Source organism: Lepidochelys kempii, chromosome 10, assembly GCF_965140285.1.
Source record: "Lepidochelys kempii isolate rLepKem1 chromosome 10, rLepKem1.hap1, whole genome shotgun sequence".
Taxonomy (NCBI): domain Eukaryota; kingdom Metazoa; phylum Chordata; order Testudines; family Cheloniidae; genus Lepidochelys; species Lepidochelys kempii.
This window is the reverse complement of record NC_136389.1, coordinates 73,814,153-73,831,839: the sequence shown is the minus strand read 5'-3', so window position 1 is coordinate 73,831,839 and position 17,687 is coordinate 73,814,153. Positions and strand designations below refer to the sequence as shown.

The following is a 17,687-nucleotide window of genomic DNA, read 5'->3' as shown; positions in this document are numbered from 1 at the left end:
AGCCTGTAGTTGAACAGCTCCTGACTACTGTCCAGGCTGCCTGTGTACGGCTTCATGAGCCATGGCATTAAGGCGTAGGCTGGGTCCCCAAGGATAACTATAGGCATTTCAACATCCCAAACAGTTATTTTCTGGTCTGGGAATAAAGTCCCTTCTTGCAGCTTTTAAAACAGACCAGAGTTCCTGAAGATGCAAATGTCATATACCTTTCCCGGCCATCCCACGTTGATGTTGGTGAAACGTCCCTTGTGATCCATCAGAGCTTGCAGCACTATTGAAAAGTACCCCTTGCTGTTTATGTACTCGCAGGCTTGGTGGTCCGGTGCCAAGATAGGGATATGGGTTCCGTCTATGGCCCCACCACAGTTAGGGAATCCCATTGCAGCAAAGCCATCCACTAGGACCTGCACATTTCCCAGGGTCACTACCCTTGATATCAGCAGATCTTTGATTGTGTTGGCTACTTGCATCACAGCAGCCCCCACAGTAGATTTGCCCACTCCAAATTGATTCCCAACTGACTGGTAGCTGTCTGGCGTTGCAAGCTTCCACAGGGCTATTGCCACTTGCTTCTCAACTGTGAGGGCTGCTCTCATCTTGGTATTCTTGCGCTTCAGGGCAGGGGAAAACAAGTCACAAAGTTCCATGAAAGTGCCCTTATGCATGCGAAAGTTTCACAGCCACTGGGAATCGTCCCAGACCGGCAACACTATGCAGTCCCACCAGTCTGTGCTTGTTTCCCAGGCCCAGAATCAGCGTTCCACCGCGTGAACCTGCCCCATTAGCACCATGATGCCCACATTGCCAGTGCCCGTGCTCTGAGAGAAGTCTGTGTCCATGTCCTCATCATTCACGTCACTGCGCTGACGTCGCCTACTCGTCCAGTTTCGCTTTGCCAGGTTCTGGTGCTGCATATACTGCTGGATAATGTGTGTGGTGTTTAATGTGCTCCTAATTGCCAAAGTGATCTGAGCGGGCTCCATGCTTGCCGTGGTACGGCGTCTGCACAGAAAAAAGGCACAGAACGATTGTCTGATGTTGCTCTGACGGAGGGACGGGTGACTGACGACATGGCTTACAGGGAATTAAAAACAAAGGGGGTGGCTTTACTTCAAGGAGAAACAAAAACTGTCACACAGAATGGCCCCCTCAAGGATTGAACTCAAAACCTTGGGTTTAGCAGGCCAATGCTCAACCTACTGAGCTATCCCTCCCCCCGGTATTTCAGGCAGGACTGAATCTCCATTAAACTTTTCAAGGTGCCCCTGACAGACCTCACCGAAACAATTGTCAGCCATTGATTTCACGGACGGAGGGGGGAGCAAATGAATACAAAACAAATCTGGTGTATTTCTTGTTTTGATCCACTCCATCCATCTTTTTACATCTTTGGCTGGCAGCAGATGGTGCAGTAGGACTACTAGCCATCCTCATCTCCTGCCTGCTCGGCAGAAGATGGTACAATAGAACTGCCGGCAGGACTAAAGAGAATGACCTGGTCGAGCCACTCCTAATTTAGTCCCTGCGCCCATGTCTGCCCAGGTGCTCCTGATCAACCTTACCGAGGCAGCCAGGAGCACCTTGGACATGACGACGATGGTTATCAGACCTATTGCACCATCTGCTGCCACAAGGCAATGGTTTGCTGCTGTGTAGCAATGCAGTATCGCGTCTGCCAGGACCCAGGAGACGTAGGGTGATAGTGAGCTGAGCGGGCTCCATGCTTGCCATGGTATGGCTTCTGCACAGGTAACTCAGGAAAAAAGGCACAAAACGATTGTCTGCCCTTGCTTTCACGGAGGGAGGGAGGGCCTGACGACATGTACCCAGAACCACCTGCGACAATGTTTTTGCCCATTAGGCATTGGGATCTCAACCCAGTATTCCAATGGGCGGCGGAGACTGCGGGAACACTCCGGCAGTCGACTCTAGCCTCGGTACTGTGGAAGCACTCCGCCAAGTTAATGCACTTAATGCACTTAGAGCATTTTGTGTGGGGACACACACAATAGACTATATAAAAACGATTTCTAAAAAAACGACTTCTATAAATTTAACCTAATTTCGTAGTGTAGACATACCCGTTATTCTCTTTAATTTTTGCAGCTAATTGATAGACAGACTTGACTTAGGGTATGTTAAAGTGTGTTAGATATGAAACAGGTCACGTTAGATATATCAGACCTTTCCCATCACTGCTTACAGAACCTCACTCAAGTATAAATCGTTACCATTATAAGCAAATAATTTGAGAGACAGAAAGCTTTGCATACTTACATTTTAATGGCTTGCTTTTAGTTACTTATCTGGAAACATAGCCTGCCTCGGATAAGCAATCCTAATCAAAAGGATTATGAAAATACTTTTGCAAAGTACTGGTAGTCCTTTGTTTGCATTCAAGTTTATCAGTTTATCCTTGAGCTTTCAAATTCAGTTCCCCATGTGATGACTTTATTTTAAACGTTTCGAGGGAAATCTGAGCCCCATTCACTTCAATAGGGTCATGATTTTATCCCTGCAATGTTGGCTGCTTAAATCATTTAACTTTTCTTGTAGAACAGGTGATGCCAATATGAAGCATTGATTTGGATGGGCTTGCAGCCATACCTCCCAGCGCTGTGATTTCTTATCTCATAAGCTAAACAGGGCCAAAATGTGGATAGGAGACCTACAAGGAATACCTCAATGATACAGATATGATCAGGGCCAGCTCTAGGTTTTTTGCCACCCCAAGCAAAAAAAAATTGCCCCCCCCCCTTTTTTTTTTTGGCATTTAACATGTTTGCAATGTTTTTGTTTTGTTTTTTGGCTGTTTACAAATTTTAAAAAAATGAAAATAGAGAATTTGTAGTTAGTGAAATAAAACAATTTCCTACTAGTGTACTCATTTAATTTTAACAAAATCACAATTACAAACAATTTGGGTTCAACTATACACTGTAATGAAAAACGTTAGTGTCTTCCGATGCACCCAGTTTCTCATAAATTGGGTCTGGGGACCGGGTTCTGTTCTGGCTGGACTGGCACCGCAGAGGTCCACAAGCAGTCCCCGCCGCTCAGGCAGGGCTACAATCTCACCTGCAAGGTGGGAGCCTGCCCTGGCGCGGGGTGGGGAGCAGCGTCCCCAGCTCCACCCATGCGCGGGGTGGAGGGAGCAGCCGGTGGGCTCAGCTGGTGGGGAGGGGGGATGGGATGGCCGGAATGCCGCCCTGAGAAATGTGCCACCCCAAACACGTGCTTGCTTTGCTGGTGCCTAGAGCTGGTCCTGAATATGATGCAGACTATTCTTCCCTCTGTGTCAATACAAAGAAGTGTCCCAGGCTGGTGTTACTGGCTCCTGCAGGTGCAAATGTGTAGATAAAGTCCTAATCACATATGGTCATTCAAGATTTCATAGGACTTTTTGCAACAGCAGGGGTTTACGTGTTTTTGCCAAATTCCAACTCTGGCAATAACATTTTTTTTCCTTCCTAAATTTTTCCTGCAGTTTCAATTGAAAGTAATCTCTCTCTATTATTGCATAATTCTTTGAAAAGCACTTTGGGATCCTTCAGCTAGAAAAGGTGGGAAACGGTGACATACTGGAATCGTGCACATTATAGTCTTTTGGTTTGGTCCATTCCTCTCTTACCATCACTTTACACTATATTAGGCAGTACGTTAAATGCTAACTGCTTCACCAAAGACAACTCTTGCATGCTGCAATGCTTGAATAAAAACAGATCAACAGAAACAGACTTCCTTTTATTCATGTTATCTGAAGGAAATCTAGGTCTCTGCAGATGAACGTCATAATGTAAAAACTCTAGAGGCAAACACTGAACTTAACAACATTTATTTTACAAAGCTTGTTGTGAGATTTGTTTTTATTTTATTTTTTCTTGTACACAGAGATCCCTGGGTATTTTAAGCCCTGGGCTCTTGCCTTTTTTTTTTTTTTTTTTTTTTTTTTAAATAACCGGTCACATATACAATGAGTTACAATAATGAGTACATGATCTGCATACTCATTTGTCTGCAGTCCTGACTGGGGAGAGGAAGGAAGCAGCCCTAGCTACTTGGAGACTCCCTACACAATCTGAAGAATTTGTTTTTCTTTTCACATAAAAGCAGACTAACTCTGGGCAGTAAATGAAGAATCAAATGTTACAGACATCTTAAAATAGTACCTGGTAGTGAAAGTTAGTGGAGAAAAAAAAAATATGCACCTGCCTCCAACTTGTGGAGCTATTACTTTCACTTCTTACATTATCTTCTAAAACAGAAGAAGTGCTATATACAAAATTTCTCACCAATACTTTCCACCCTTTCTGCCACACAAAGCAAGACCCAGGACAGCATGCCTCATAGCTGTACCAGCGGGAGGCAGAAAATCTTATTTATTTCATGATGTTTTTCTAACATCAGGGCTCACAGCAAACTGCACATTCAGACAGTACCCTCACTACACAAATACCACACAGAGAGAGCCACCAAAGTCGCTGGGGCACTGCCGAGAAAGAGTAGGCAGCCTCGGTGCCTCCTCCTTTGCCTGCTCTTGCCTCCCAGTTCATATTTGCGTGGAGCTCAGCAGAGGACATGTCTGGTAAGGCTGCACCACAGAGGGGAGAGAACAGACTAATGCGAGGTACCAAGGGGAAGGAGGAGCTGCTCGGAGGACTCAGGGGCTATTGGCCAAGCTAAGAGTGAGTAGGACAGGAGCTACTGGAGGGAGCTATGGAGAGGTCAGGAGTTAATAGGGAAACAGAATGTGAGTGGGGATGATGGGGGATTTGAATGGGTTGAATGAGGCTCAGGAACCAATAGAAAGACAGGGCGGGAACTGGAACTGATGCATGGAAGGGGCTAATAGGGCTAACTCCTCCAGGTTCACACCAATAACTACCTCCAGCTCCTTCCTGCACGGCAACTGCACCTCCTTTAGACCTTAATTTACCTGCCATGATGCCAACTCCTCCCTTTAATTCTGAGAAGTGCCAGGAATAAGGACCTGCCTTCTCACAACTGCCCTGGGGAACCAACCCTGTGAGGGAAATCAGTGATTTGTTTCCACTGGAGGTCAAATGAGTTGTTGCCTTTCATCAGCCCTCACTGCGCAAAGCTTAAAAAAGAAGAAGTTTGTGCCTAAGTGCAAACTGTTTTGTACTATACAAATTAAATCATTAAATAACTTGCATACGATGTCACATGGAACTCCTTGAAACTTGGCAGCTATGCACTCTAGCAAGAGAAATCTATAAAAACCATCTCTTAAAATTATTATTAGAGGATGCACAAATGATACAAGAAAGATGGAAATATGTTCAAAATAGAAGGTAGGGAGATGAAACGGGGAATATAAGTCTAAAAAGGAAAAAAGTCAAAAGGGCTTACGTAGGCATCACATGTTTTAGCCATAAAATAGCCAAGGTGTCAACTGTGTGACCCTGTAATATGTTTTTGTTAAGCAAGATTCTTAACAGTAAATATTAACAGGACCTCTATGATCAGCATCATACAGCAGGAATGGCATCATACAACTGCCAGTTACAATCTAACCTTGCCTGGAACAGGTCCAAAAACTCCACTAAGCAAACTGTTCTGCAGCCCAGTTTTCCTTATCCCAAAGTGCTCCATTTCCCAGCATCCAGGCAGCAAGGTCTAGGGAACAGAGTTATAAAGAGCAAGGAACTAAGTCAGGGAACTAAGTCACCTTTGGCACATGGCCTGCCAGGGAAAGCCACTGGCAGGCTAGGCTGGTTTGTTTACTGGCAGCGTCTGCAGGTTCAGCCGATCGCAGCTCCCACTGGCAGCAGTTTGCTGTCCCTGGCCAATGGGGGCTGCAGGAAGCGGCGGGGGCCGAGGGATGTGCTGGCCGGGGACATATGTCAAAATGCATATTGGAGCTCACCTTATCCACATCTGAAATTACTTTTACATTATCTGCTTAGCATTGTCACTGCAGTTTCTCCGAAAGCCCAATTCAACAGTACGGATCTATGTTCACCATAGCTTCAAGACATCGTAGCTACTAATAATCAAGCCACACCACTCCCAAAGGCAGGGACACTTGATTTTTTAAATTAGGTTGCTGCCACTTTTATTTCCATTAGTGTCTGGAATACAGTACTTGATGATTCAGAGTCTGAATTTCACTTTCAGATCTTTTTAGGCATCTGGTTCTCATTTCCGTCTCAGGACTAACAGTGTATTTCCTACTAACAAGAATTTACTAACAAGAGTATTAACCAGGAATTTGTGTACAGTTTTGGTGGGGGATATAGGAAGGCTATTGTAAGACACAGCATTATTCCATCTAAATCCCAAGGAAACTGAACAATCTTCTCTCCCATTAAGGATGGTCTCTCCAGACCAGTTCTGATGGACATTTGTAGAGCACTGCTTAGTGAACTCAGAACTACCTCTGTCCACACTGTACTTATTGTAAAAAGAAAAGGAGTACTTGTGACACCTTAGAGACTAACCAATTTACTTGAGCATAGGCTTTCATGAGATACAGCTCACTTCATCGGATGCAGTGAGCTGTAGCTCATGAAAGCTTATGCTCAAATAAATTGGTAGTCTCTAAGGTGCCACAAGTCCTCCTTTTCTTTTTGCGAATACAGACTAACACGGCTGCTACTCTGAAACTGTACTTATTGTGCGGACTTACTCATGGGTTTTAAGGTCAGAAAGGATCATTCCAATCATCTAGTCTGACCTCCTACCTAACATAAGACAAACACAGAATTTTACCCAGTGATTCATGCTTCATTACCCTCATTGTTAAAATTTTGTATCTTATTTCCAGTTTGAACTTTGCTAGCTTCAACTTCCATCCATTGGATCTTGTTATGTCTTTGTATGCTAGTGTAAGCAGGGGAATAGTCCCGCTATTGTGGGGAACTTTCCTGGCTTCTGCACTACCCTGGTGAAGTGGGCTAGCAAAAGGATCTGAGTCCTCGCTCCTACTTCCTTTACCCAGGGGCCTCCCTGCCCTTGAGGACTCCCCTTCCACTCTCCTGTCTGGCAGAGTCCTTGTAACCCCAAAAAGGCTGGGTCCAGGATTCCTGGGGGGCTCGACCCCCAACCCTGCTGTGGTCACCTAGGACAACGGCTAGGGTGTCCCCACTCTGGGGTACTCTCTCTGCACTGGGCACTTCTCTGACCCCCACTGACCATTACATACAAGTGAAAGCAAATGCAAGTTATTTAATCAACAATTAATTTTAAAAAGAATAAGAAAAAATGGGAAAGGTTAAAGGAAACACATCACCCCGCTCTGTGGCAGGGAGCATCACAAACAATGTCTCTGGAACGTCAGGGCAGTTCACAGTCTGTTCCTTGTAAGTCCCAGGCCTTCTTCTCCGGCCCTGGCTGTGCTGCAGGGATGCTGTGGGTTGGACACTCGCTCTGGTGGTGGCCACACGCTCTCAGGCTCTAAGTGGTAGGACCCTTCTTCCCAGTGTTGCCCCTGACCTGTCAGGGTTACGATCCAAGCCTGGCCTGCAGAGCCCCTTGGCTGAGGCGTCTCCCTGTGCTGGGCCCGCTGCCCAGGGTCCCCCTCGCTCTCCCCAGCTGCTCACAGCACCCAGCTCCGGTCTGCTCCAGCCCCAGCTGCACCACTCTGTCTCTGCACTGCTGCTGCTCTGCCTCCAGCTCCCTGGGCTGCTGCTCTGGCCCCTCTGGCTCTGGTTGCTGCAGCTCTGCTCCCAGGCAGGTCTGCTCTGCAGGCTGCTTCTGTGACTCTGCTCCCAGCACTGACCTGCTTCCTGGGCTGCTTTTCTGGCCCCTCTGGCTCTGGTTGCTGCAGCTCTGCTCCCAGGGCAAGTCTGCTCTCTCTGGACTGTGCCTCTGGCTTTGGGGCTGCAGCTCTGCTCCCAGGACAGGGTCTGCTCTCTCTGGGCTGCTTTTCTGGTCCCTCTAGATCTGGCCCAGCTCTGCTCCCCAGCTTAGCTCAGGCCCCTGCTTTCTCCTTAGCTTAGCCCCACTCTGTCTGACCCAGGCAAATCCAGCTCACACGGAGGATGGGACCTCCCTCGCCTCCTGACTCCCTGATTAGCCTGCCCACCCTGTCATTCAGGCTGACCTGGAACATTGGCCTCTCCCCATTGTTCCTGGGGACTGCCAGTCCCCAGGTCCTGGTTTCCCATCGACCCTTCCCCCGTTTTAGTACTGGGAGCTAGCAACTAAAACACCCCCACTGAATGTTAGTAAGGGGGCAACAGTCCCCTTACACTAGATTAAAGAGCCCGCTAATATCAGATCTCTTCTTCCTGAACTGGTACTTCTAGATCATAATTAAGTCATCTCAAATTTCTTTTTAACAAACTAAATAGTTTAAATGAGTTCCTTTAATCTCTCACTGTAAAATTCAGAGATTTCATGGCTAGAAGGGTAGTCTAGTCTGACCTCCTGTATAACACATACTGTAGAACAGGGATCAGCAACCTTTGGCACATGGCCTGCCTGGGAAATCTGCTGTGGGGTCAGGATGGTTTGTTAACCTGCCGCGTCTGCAGGTTTGGCCCATCACAGCTCTCACTGGCCGCGGTTCGCCGTGCCAGGCCAATGGGGGCTGCAGGAAGGGCAGCCAGCACATCCCTTGGCCCACGCCACTTCTCGCAGCCCACATTGGCCTGGAGGGGCAAACTGCAGCCAGTGGGAGCTGCGTTCAGCCAAACCTGCAGATGCTGCAGGTTAACAAACTGGCCCAGCCTGCCAGGGGCTTTCCCTGATGGGCTGCGTGCCAAAGGTTATCAATCCCTGCCATAGAACTTTCCCAACAAAATTCCTAGGGCATCTCTTTTAGAAAAACATCCAATCTTGATATTAAAAATTGCCAGTGATGGAGAATGACCCTTGGTAAATTGTTCCAATGGTTAATTACTGCCACTGTTAGAAATTTACACCTCATTGCCAGTCTGAAATTGTTTAGCTTCAGCTTTCTCTACTAGATTGAAGAGCCAATTTTAAAATATTTGTTCTCCATGTAGACATTGATGGACTATAATCAAGTCACCCCTTAACCTTCTCTTCATTAAAATAAATAAATTGAGCTCTTTGAGTCTATAACTAAAAAGCATGTTTTCTAATCCTTTGTAATCATTCTTGTGGCTCTTCTCTGACCCCACTTCAGTCTATCAACATCCTTCTTGAATTCTGGACACCAGAATTGAACACAGTATTCCTGCAGTAGTCGCACCTATGTCAAATACAGAATCATAGAAATGTAGGGCTGAAAGGGACCTTGAGAAGTCATTTAGTCCAGCCTTCTGCACTGAGGCAGAACCAAGTAAACCTCTCTACTTCTACTCAAGATTCCCATGTTTATGCATCCAAGGATGACATTAGTCTTTTTGGCCACAGCATCACTCTGGGAGCTCATGTTCAGCTAATCATCCACCACTCGCCCCAAATATTTTTGAGAGTCACTGTTTTCCATCCTGTAAATATAGCCTACATTTTTTGATAATAAAAGTATACATTTTCTTTGCTTTACTGAAATGCATATTATGTGCTTGGAATTGTTTGTGAGGCATGTTATTCAGATCATAAATCATTGTTGTAGTAATGTCTCCCTCTAGATTTCAACTGTTGGACAATAAGAATAGCACCCCAAAAACAACGAGTAATTATGGAGGCCAGCTCTAACTAGTGATTTGTCAGGAAGGATGGTCCTGCCACTGGACTGGAAATCAGTAGACATGGCTTATGGGACAAAATGCAGAACATAAATCCATGCTTAAGTCAATTCTCACTTCAACTTTGTAGCCCAACTTTAAAGCTGCGATATCCATCAAAAACAAGCAGCAACCCTACACGGCAACAAGCTACCCTGCTGTCTCAAAGCTGATCAGAAGCGACCACTTCCAGCTCCATACCAGTATAATGCAACTAGGAAGTGATTTCAAGCTAACTTTATGCAAATCCAGCGTCGTAGGGGCGAAACAGGCAGTCAATTGAAAAGCATCGTAAGTGGCATCATAAGTCAGAGGACTCCCTGTATAAAACTAACATCCCACATGAGAAAGGGGAGTCTTTCCAAGAGTCAGAGAAGGCCAGGGCAAATGTCCAGGGTGTAGCAAGAAGGGCCACAGGAGCTTGGAAGAGGGGCAAGCCTGATGACTCAAGAGGGATCCTGGAGCCATGTCAGAGCTCTTGACACGGGAGGTGCAGAGAGGCAAAAATGAAGGTGAAAATGGAAGAAATTGAGCAAATATGCTACTGCCGGCATGTGTTGCAGAGTGCAGGGATGGAGACAGGGCAATATGGGAGATGAAGAGAGCTCCAAAACTGCCTAGTAAGCATGACATAGCCTCATTCAGAGGTATAACCAAGGGTGATCAAAGCGCATCCAAGAAGCCAAATAAGTCTTACAAACTATCCTCTCCCTGTAGTTACAAAGTAAAAACAGAGCTTAACTGGGGGGAAAAGTCTATTAATCTACCATTCAATCGCACTACTTCCTTGTACTTATATTTATTTATTTCTCAATGTCAAAGCTTGGGTATTGGAAGTTTAAACCTAAACCTTTAATGGATTTAATTATCTTCTAACCTCTCGTGTTTTGCTCATGCATATAAGAACTATCCCCACTCCAGCTGTCCATATCTACACTTCTAGATACAGACAAGAGCCAACAAGTTTTTATATGTATTTTTCTTAATTTATTGAAGCATTTTGGATACAGATCAACTTTCCTTGCTTAGTGTTTATTCAAATGTGACCAGTCTTGAAATAGGAATAGCATAACTTTAATAAACAGATTAGGAAGTAGTCTGTCACTATAGACTCTGTACCAAGCAGAAAACGTTTATTCCTTCCCAAATTTGGTCTGATTAGTGCCACAGGATGGATTAACTTTCAAATAACGTTATTGTGAGATGTGCAGTGTTGCATGGATCATATCAGGCCCTAGGACATTTAAACATGAGAAAATGGCTGCCTGTTTCTGAATTGCTAAGGACAAGGCTTGTTCCAAAGTCCAAGAAAGTCACAGGGAGTCTTTGAATCAGGGCCTTAGAGGACGATTAAAAAAAAAAAAAGACATGCAGTGCATTAGTTAGTTAATACAAGAGAATTAGTGCTTCCTACATCAATACAGTTATCAACCAACACGCTTACCTCCCAAGAAAATGCTGAGGGAACTAGTATTCCCTGAATATTAGCAAATCTAGATCTGGAGAGCTAATTCCAAAGGCTGCAACAACAAAATTCTTGCAGCTGGGTGTGTCCCTACCTGTGTGTGGGCTGGACGGGGGCTTGAGAGCCTGTAACAGCAACACAGTGTAAAGATAACCCAGGCTGGCGGGTCAGGTGACCTCAGTGGTACCCCAGTTCCAAGTGAGACCCTAAAACAATCCTTCCTCGCCTATAATATCTATAGATATTTTTTAAAAATTAAAATAAAAAGTAAAATCACACTATGTATTTTTGCACCCTGATCACTTAATAATTGTTATTTAACTAGTGACAAAACAATGGATTATTTCACAATTTAAGGACACACACACACTTAATTGTTTTAAGTTTCGCTATTCCTTATAAGCTTTAAAAAATTAAATCTGTGGATATTTAACACTGTAACCTCAACTTCCTAGATTTGTTATGGACAAATCAAAACCTGTAAACTTCACTTGAGGGTAATTGTGTATCTTGATGTGATCAGTCCACTGTAGCTGGCATTGACAGATATACAAAGCAATAATCTTCTCTAAGACATCTCAGTGGTACACCATAGCACATAGGCATAAATCTCCTCCAACATTTCAGGAATGTTTCAGAAATCTTCATTGTCATTTCCATTTTACATGATATGTTACTCCTCAGCTGTGCCACTTTCACAGTTTAAAAATAAAAAAGTAAAAATTCCCAGAATTTGATATATGGGTTTTAAAAATTGACTTAAACTGGTAACTTTTTAAAGATAGCTTTGTTCGATGGTTATAAAAACTTTTTTGAGAGAGGACTAATAATTCCAGGACATAATCAAAGTAATAGTAAAGACTTGCTTTATATCAGTGCAGTGTGCATACGTGAAGGGTTAGCCCCAGTGTAACACCATCTACGTAGTAACACCTGTGCTCAACACTGTTCACCATATCAATGGTAGACAAGGCCTCAGTTTTTGTTGTTTTTTAAAATGAGGATTTTTCTCATTAAGATTTAGTTAACTGCAAAAATGCAGTAGTTAGCATTAAAAGCAAAACAATAATGTGACCATCCTAATAAATTTTGATGCATGCGTATCGTACACGTCCAAGGTACTTTTCATATCTTTCGGCATGATGGCCGCAGTCCTCATGCAAGGCAGCTGCCACGTTGAAGGCAATGAAAATGTAGTTTGTACAGGGAATGCAGGATCAAATGTCTTATTTTACCTCTTATTTTATTTTAAATTACATCAATTTAGATAATAAAACAAAACTGGGTGACTAGGCAACAAAATGGCAGATGAAATTCAATGTTGATAAATGCAAAGTAATGCATATTGGCAAACAGAATCCCTACTATACATATAAAATGTCTAAATTAGCTGTTACTACTCAAGAAAGAGAACTTGGAATCACTGTGGATAGTTCTCTGAAAACATCCACTCAGTGTGCAGTAGCAGTCAAAAAAGCTAACAGAATGTTGGGAATCATTAAGAAAGGGATAGATAATAAGACAGAAAATATAATATCACCTCTATATAAATCCATTGTACGTCCAAATCTTGAATACTGTGTGTAGATGTGGTCGCCCCACCTCAAAAAAGATATTTTGGAATTGGAAAAGGTTCGGAAAAGGGCAACAAAAATTATTAGGGATATGGAATGGTTGCCGTATGAGGAGAGATTAATAAGATTGGGACTTTTCAGTTCGGAAAAGAGACGACTAAGGGGGAGATATGATAAAGGTCTATAAAATCATGACTGGTGTGGAGAAAGTAAATGAGGAAGGATTATTTACTCCTTGTCATAACACAAAGACTATGGTCTTATGAAATTAATAGGCAGCAGGTTTAAAACAAACAAAAGGAAGTATTTCTTTACACAATGCAGTGTCAACCTGTGAAACTCTCTGCCAGAGGATGTCATGAAGGTCAAGACTATGGCAGGGTTAAAAAAAAAAAACCTAGATAAATTCAGGAAGATAGCCATTGATGGACTTATTTGCCAGGATGGGCAGGGATGGTTTCCCTAGCCTCTGTTTGTGAATGGGTGACAGGGGATGGATCACTTGATTAACTGTTCTGCTCATTCCCTCTGGGGCATGTGGCATTAGCCACTGTCGGAAGACAAGATACTGGGCTAAATGGACCTTTGGTCTGACCCAGTATGGCCGTTCTTATGTAAAGCACTTCTTTAGTCTTTGTTTTGTTTATAGACAATTTTAAATCAGTTTCTCTTTCTGTTCATGTACTAAGGCCCGATCCTGCAGAGACTGATGCCTAGTGCGTACTTTTAAGTTTTGCTGACATAGCTACGTCGGTTGCAGGCGTGAGTATTTTCCAGCACAGCTATACCAGCAAAAGCCCTAGCAGTCATACCAGCAAAAAAGCTTATTTTGCTTTGGCAACTTTTGATAGTAGAAGCTGCATCTAACTAGGATAATTTGCCAGTACAGCTATAGACATGGCCTTATGCACATGCCTAGCTTCACCCAGGTGAGAAGTTCTACAGATCTGGGTTCTCAACACTGCAGGGGGTTATTTAAATCCCCAGCTCCTGAAGAAGGAAATCAGAATGTTTTTTTCACAGAAAATGTTAATTTCCCAGAAAAACAGTTTCTCTGTGACTATTATGCAGCAGTGAAGAATAGGAGACAATGAGAGCATGGAGAGGTGGCAGCATACTTCCTGTAGGTCTGAGGAAAACAGGAGCAATTTTCCACTCAAAGGCAAAAAAAAGGAACAGAGGAAATTAAGAGCATTTTAGAATGTTTCATCCTCCTCCTGTAAACCATGCCTCCCTCTGATCCACAAAAGCAGATGATTACACAAAGCTGCTGCCAAGAAAGTGGCTGTGTGACTGCACATGGTACTGAAGAACAAGAATCTGGAGTCTGCTCCCAAACTTACCTTGCCACACAAGAATAAGAAGCTGAGACTGATAAAGCCTGACATCCTAGTAACAGACCAATAATTCAACAGATTGCACTAAAGTTGTTATGACATACAGAAGGCCTGAAGGGATGATACCACCCTGCCAACACTTACTGCATAGCCACTGGTGCAAAACTTCAGATGCTTCTAAGAAGCTACTTTTAAGGGGAAGAGGGAAATAAATCAGCTAGGAGTAGACTAAAACTACAGCATTATACACAAGTAGCACTGTTGGAAAAACGCTGAAAAAATGTAATACTTAGTAGCAACAAGCTTTCCTCCATAACCACCCTTTATGCCTAGTAGACATTAAAAGCCTGATCTTATTTACACTGAAGACAAGGACACATTCCCATTGACTTTAGTGTTCAAACCCTAAAGCAGTAATCTCATGAGGAGCAAAAAGAAAAGGAGTATTAGTGGCACCTTAGAGACTAACCAATTTATTTGAACATAAGCTTTCGTGAGCTACAGCTCACTTCATCGGATGCAGTGAGCTGTAGCTCACGAAAGCTTATGCTCAAATAAATTGGTTAGTCTCTAAGGTGCCACTAATACTCCTTTTCTTTTTGCAAATACAGACTAACACGGCTGTTACTCTGAAACCTCTCATGAGGAGCATTACTTGCCTGAGCAAGTTGACTGGGTAATTATCTGGGCAGCATTCAAGTAAGGGAAATTTCATTTGCTCCAATCCCTTAAAGACAAACACCTACCAGATCTCTATCAAGCATTCTTACAACTACAACACCCACCTGCTGAAGTGAAGAAACAGATTGAAAGAGCCAGAAGGGTACCCAGAAGTCACCTACTACAGGACAGAACAAAGAAAACAACAGAACACCACTAGCTGTCACCTTCAGCCCCCAACTAAAACCTCTCCAGCACATCATCAAAGATCTACAACCTGTCCTGAAAAATGAACCCTCACTCTCACAGATCTTGGGAGACAGACCAGTCCTCGCTTACAGACAGCCCCCCAACCTGCAGATTATAGATAGATAGATTCTTACTATATGTTCCATTCTGTGCATCCAATGAAGTGGGCTGTAACCCATGAAAGCTTATGCTCAAATAAATGTGTTAATCTCTAAGATACCACAAGTACTCCTGTTCTGTTTACCAATTAGTTCATGGGTGGGAAGGGAGATGCCGTGTTTGCCAGCTGTGTGTCCAATATCCACAACTGCATGGTTTGCTTAAACAAATACAATCTGATTATTACATTTGTCACTTTAACATTTACACTTCAACCCAGTCATCATCACTTGGCTTTCAAATGTTGCTCCAGCCATATAGATTTCACAACAGTCACAGTGAAGCCTGTAATCCGAGTATAGCCATTGGTTTTCCGCTTACGTGTTCCTAAGAAAATCAATCACCAAACCTGTTGTTTGAAAAGGATCTGGTGGGGTTTTTGATACGTGGAGGGACAAGAGGAAGCCAGTGTCCTGGTTTAATAACCAAGTACAAGTGAATAGCTGTGCTGGTGCGCTGAACGTGTGAGAGTCCCAGGGAAATCAAGCAGAGGGAAATCCCATCCCTTACAGAAGAGGACCCGGGGTCTCCCCCCTTCACTACAACTCCCACTGTCTGTCTCGAGACTAGAAGCAGTCACTAAAGGGGGCAGGGGGCAAACTTTACAGTTAGAAGCAACACTATGCACCTTGCTTCTGCCACCTCCTGGCCCCACAACACCCACCCCTACGCACATCCCTCCACCTTCCTCCAGTGCACCCCATGCCATTACTCCCCACCTTCCCCAATGCACACAGTGCCCACTCCCTCATCTCCCCCCCAATGCCCTCTCCCCCACCTTCCTCCCACGTAAACCCAGTGCCCACCCCCACCTTGCCCAATGCACCCAGAGCCCACCCTGACCCCACCTCCCCTCAAAGCGCCCAGAGCTCACCGTCCACCCAACCGCCGCCCACAGCACCCAGTGCCCACCGTCCGCCCCACCCTCCCCCAAGCCCCCAGTGCCCACCCTCCCCCACCACCCCTCAAAGCCCCCAGTGCCCCTCAAAGCGCCCAGAGCTCACCATCCGCCCCACCGCCCCCCACAGCACCCAGTGCCCACCCTCCCCCCATTGCCCCCCCACAGCACCCAGTGCCCACCCTCCCCCCATTGCCCCCCCACAGCACCCAGTGCCCACCCTCCCCCCATTGCCCCCCCACAGCGCCCAGTGCCCACCCTCCCCCAGTTGCCTACCCTCCCCCCCAGCACCCAGAGCCCACCGTCCGCCCCACCCCAGCACCCAGCTGCCCAGCCCTCCGCCCCCTCCACTCGCCTCGTTTCCCCGTCGGTCAGTGCACCCCAGAGTCCCTCTTCCCCGCCCCCGGGTCTGGCCTTCAACTTCACGGGGCAGGGGCAGGGGCCCCCTCGCGTGTCCCTGCCCGCGCCCGAGGCAGCGGCTCTCACCTGCCGGGGTGTCCCGGGCTCCGCTCCCCCGGCGGCTCCGGCTGCAGCTTCCTCGCCCCCGCCGCCGCCACTCGCAGGGGAGGAGCCCCGCCAGCGCCGCGGCTTCCAGGAGCCTCAGCCCTGAGTTAGGGGGAAGCGCCGCCGCCGGAGCGTCCCGCCGAGCAGGGAAATCCCACTGCAGCCGGCAGGCACCGGCCGGGAAATCCCACTCCGGGCTCGACGCTTCCCGGTTTACCTTTGGGGCGGGCGGGGGCGTCTGGCGGGTCGGGAAAGGGTGATCCAAATAAAGGGGATCAAGCCGATTCCGAAGCCACCAGTGGTGGACAGTCAGTGACCGCGGGGGGGAGTTGGTGCCAAGCAGCCCCTGAGGGTTATAATTCGGCTTGGCAGAATTCAAGCTTTATTTTTATCTCATTTCTAAAGGATCACATCGAAGTTTGTGTTTAAGCATTGTTTACTGCTTTTTTTTCCTTTTTTTTTTTTCCGTTTAAAATGTTGCAGGAAATGGGGCGGGGTGGGGGCGGTCAGACAATAATTAGTTAATGACAGGCGTTGCGATTCATGAAGACGGCGCTTTATAACTGTTAAGGCACAATTTGTCATCGCCACGTGCCAAAATATACAGTAAAGATCCTTAAATCAAATTCTTAGAAATTCTCAAGCCGCATTTTTCCTCCTTTAGCGGACAATCTGTACATTTCTGTTATCATCGATGGAAATAACTTTTTTATTTTTTTTTGTTTGCGTGCCTAGGGTGAGATCTACTTTTATGGACATTTGCTGATAAAAATCTCCTTCCAACTAATGCTGGTAAAATAAAATAATTTAGGAATATCATTATAAATGTAACCCTTCTGCCCGTCAGAGTTGGCAGCAACAAGGGCCGGGTTCAATATCTAGGGGATCCATTCCAATAACACAATGCAAACCGGCTCGAGCCCCCACCCAGTGACCTGGGACAAATATATACCACCCCCGCTGGGCGCCTCCAAGAGGCAATACTTCCCCTCTGGCAAGCACATAGTCTGAGTGTAGCAAAAGCCTTTTAATAACAGAGAGAAACAATGTGGCATTATGTTGGGGAAACACCACCAACAGGATTCATAACACAACCCATGAGCAAAAAAAACCCACCCCAAGCAAATTGGGGCATGCCCTTTTCCCTTTGGTTCTTGAGTCCAGCAACCCCAAATCACC

At 45.5% G+C, this 17,687-nt stretch overlaps 1 protein-coding gene across 5 annotated transcripts in view; it reads right to left on the bottom strand.

Moving 5' to 3' along the window:
- Positions 1 to 16,596, bottom strand: part of MCTP2 (multiple C2 and transmembrane domain containing 2) — a 161,587-nt gene extending 144,991 nt beyond the window's left edge. For all 5 annotated transcript variants that reach the window (XM_073304233.2, XM_073304239.2, XM_073304236.2 and 2 more), the window contains exon 1: positions 16,491 to 16,596. The gene's annotated coding sequence lies outside the window, so the exon portion shown is untranslated. The remainder of the gene's footprint in view (positions 1 to 16,490) is intronic.
- Positions 16,597 to 17,687: the final 1,091 nt, after the last annotated feature.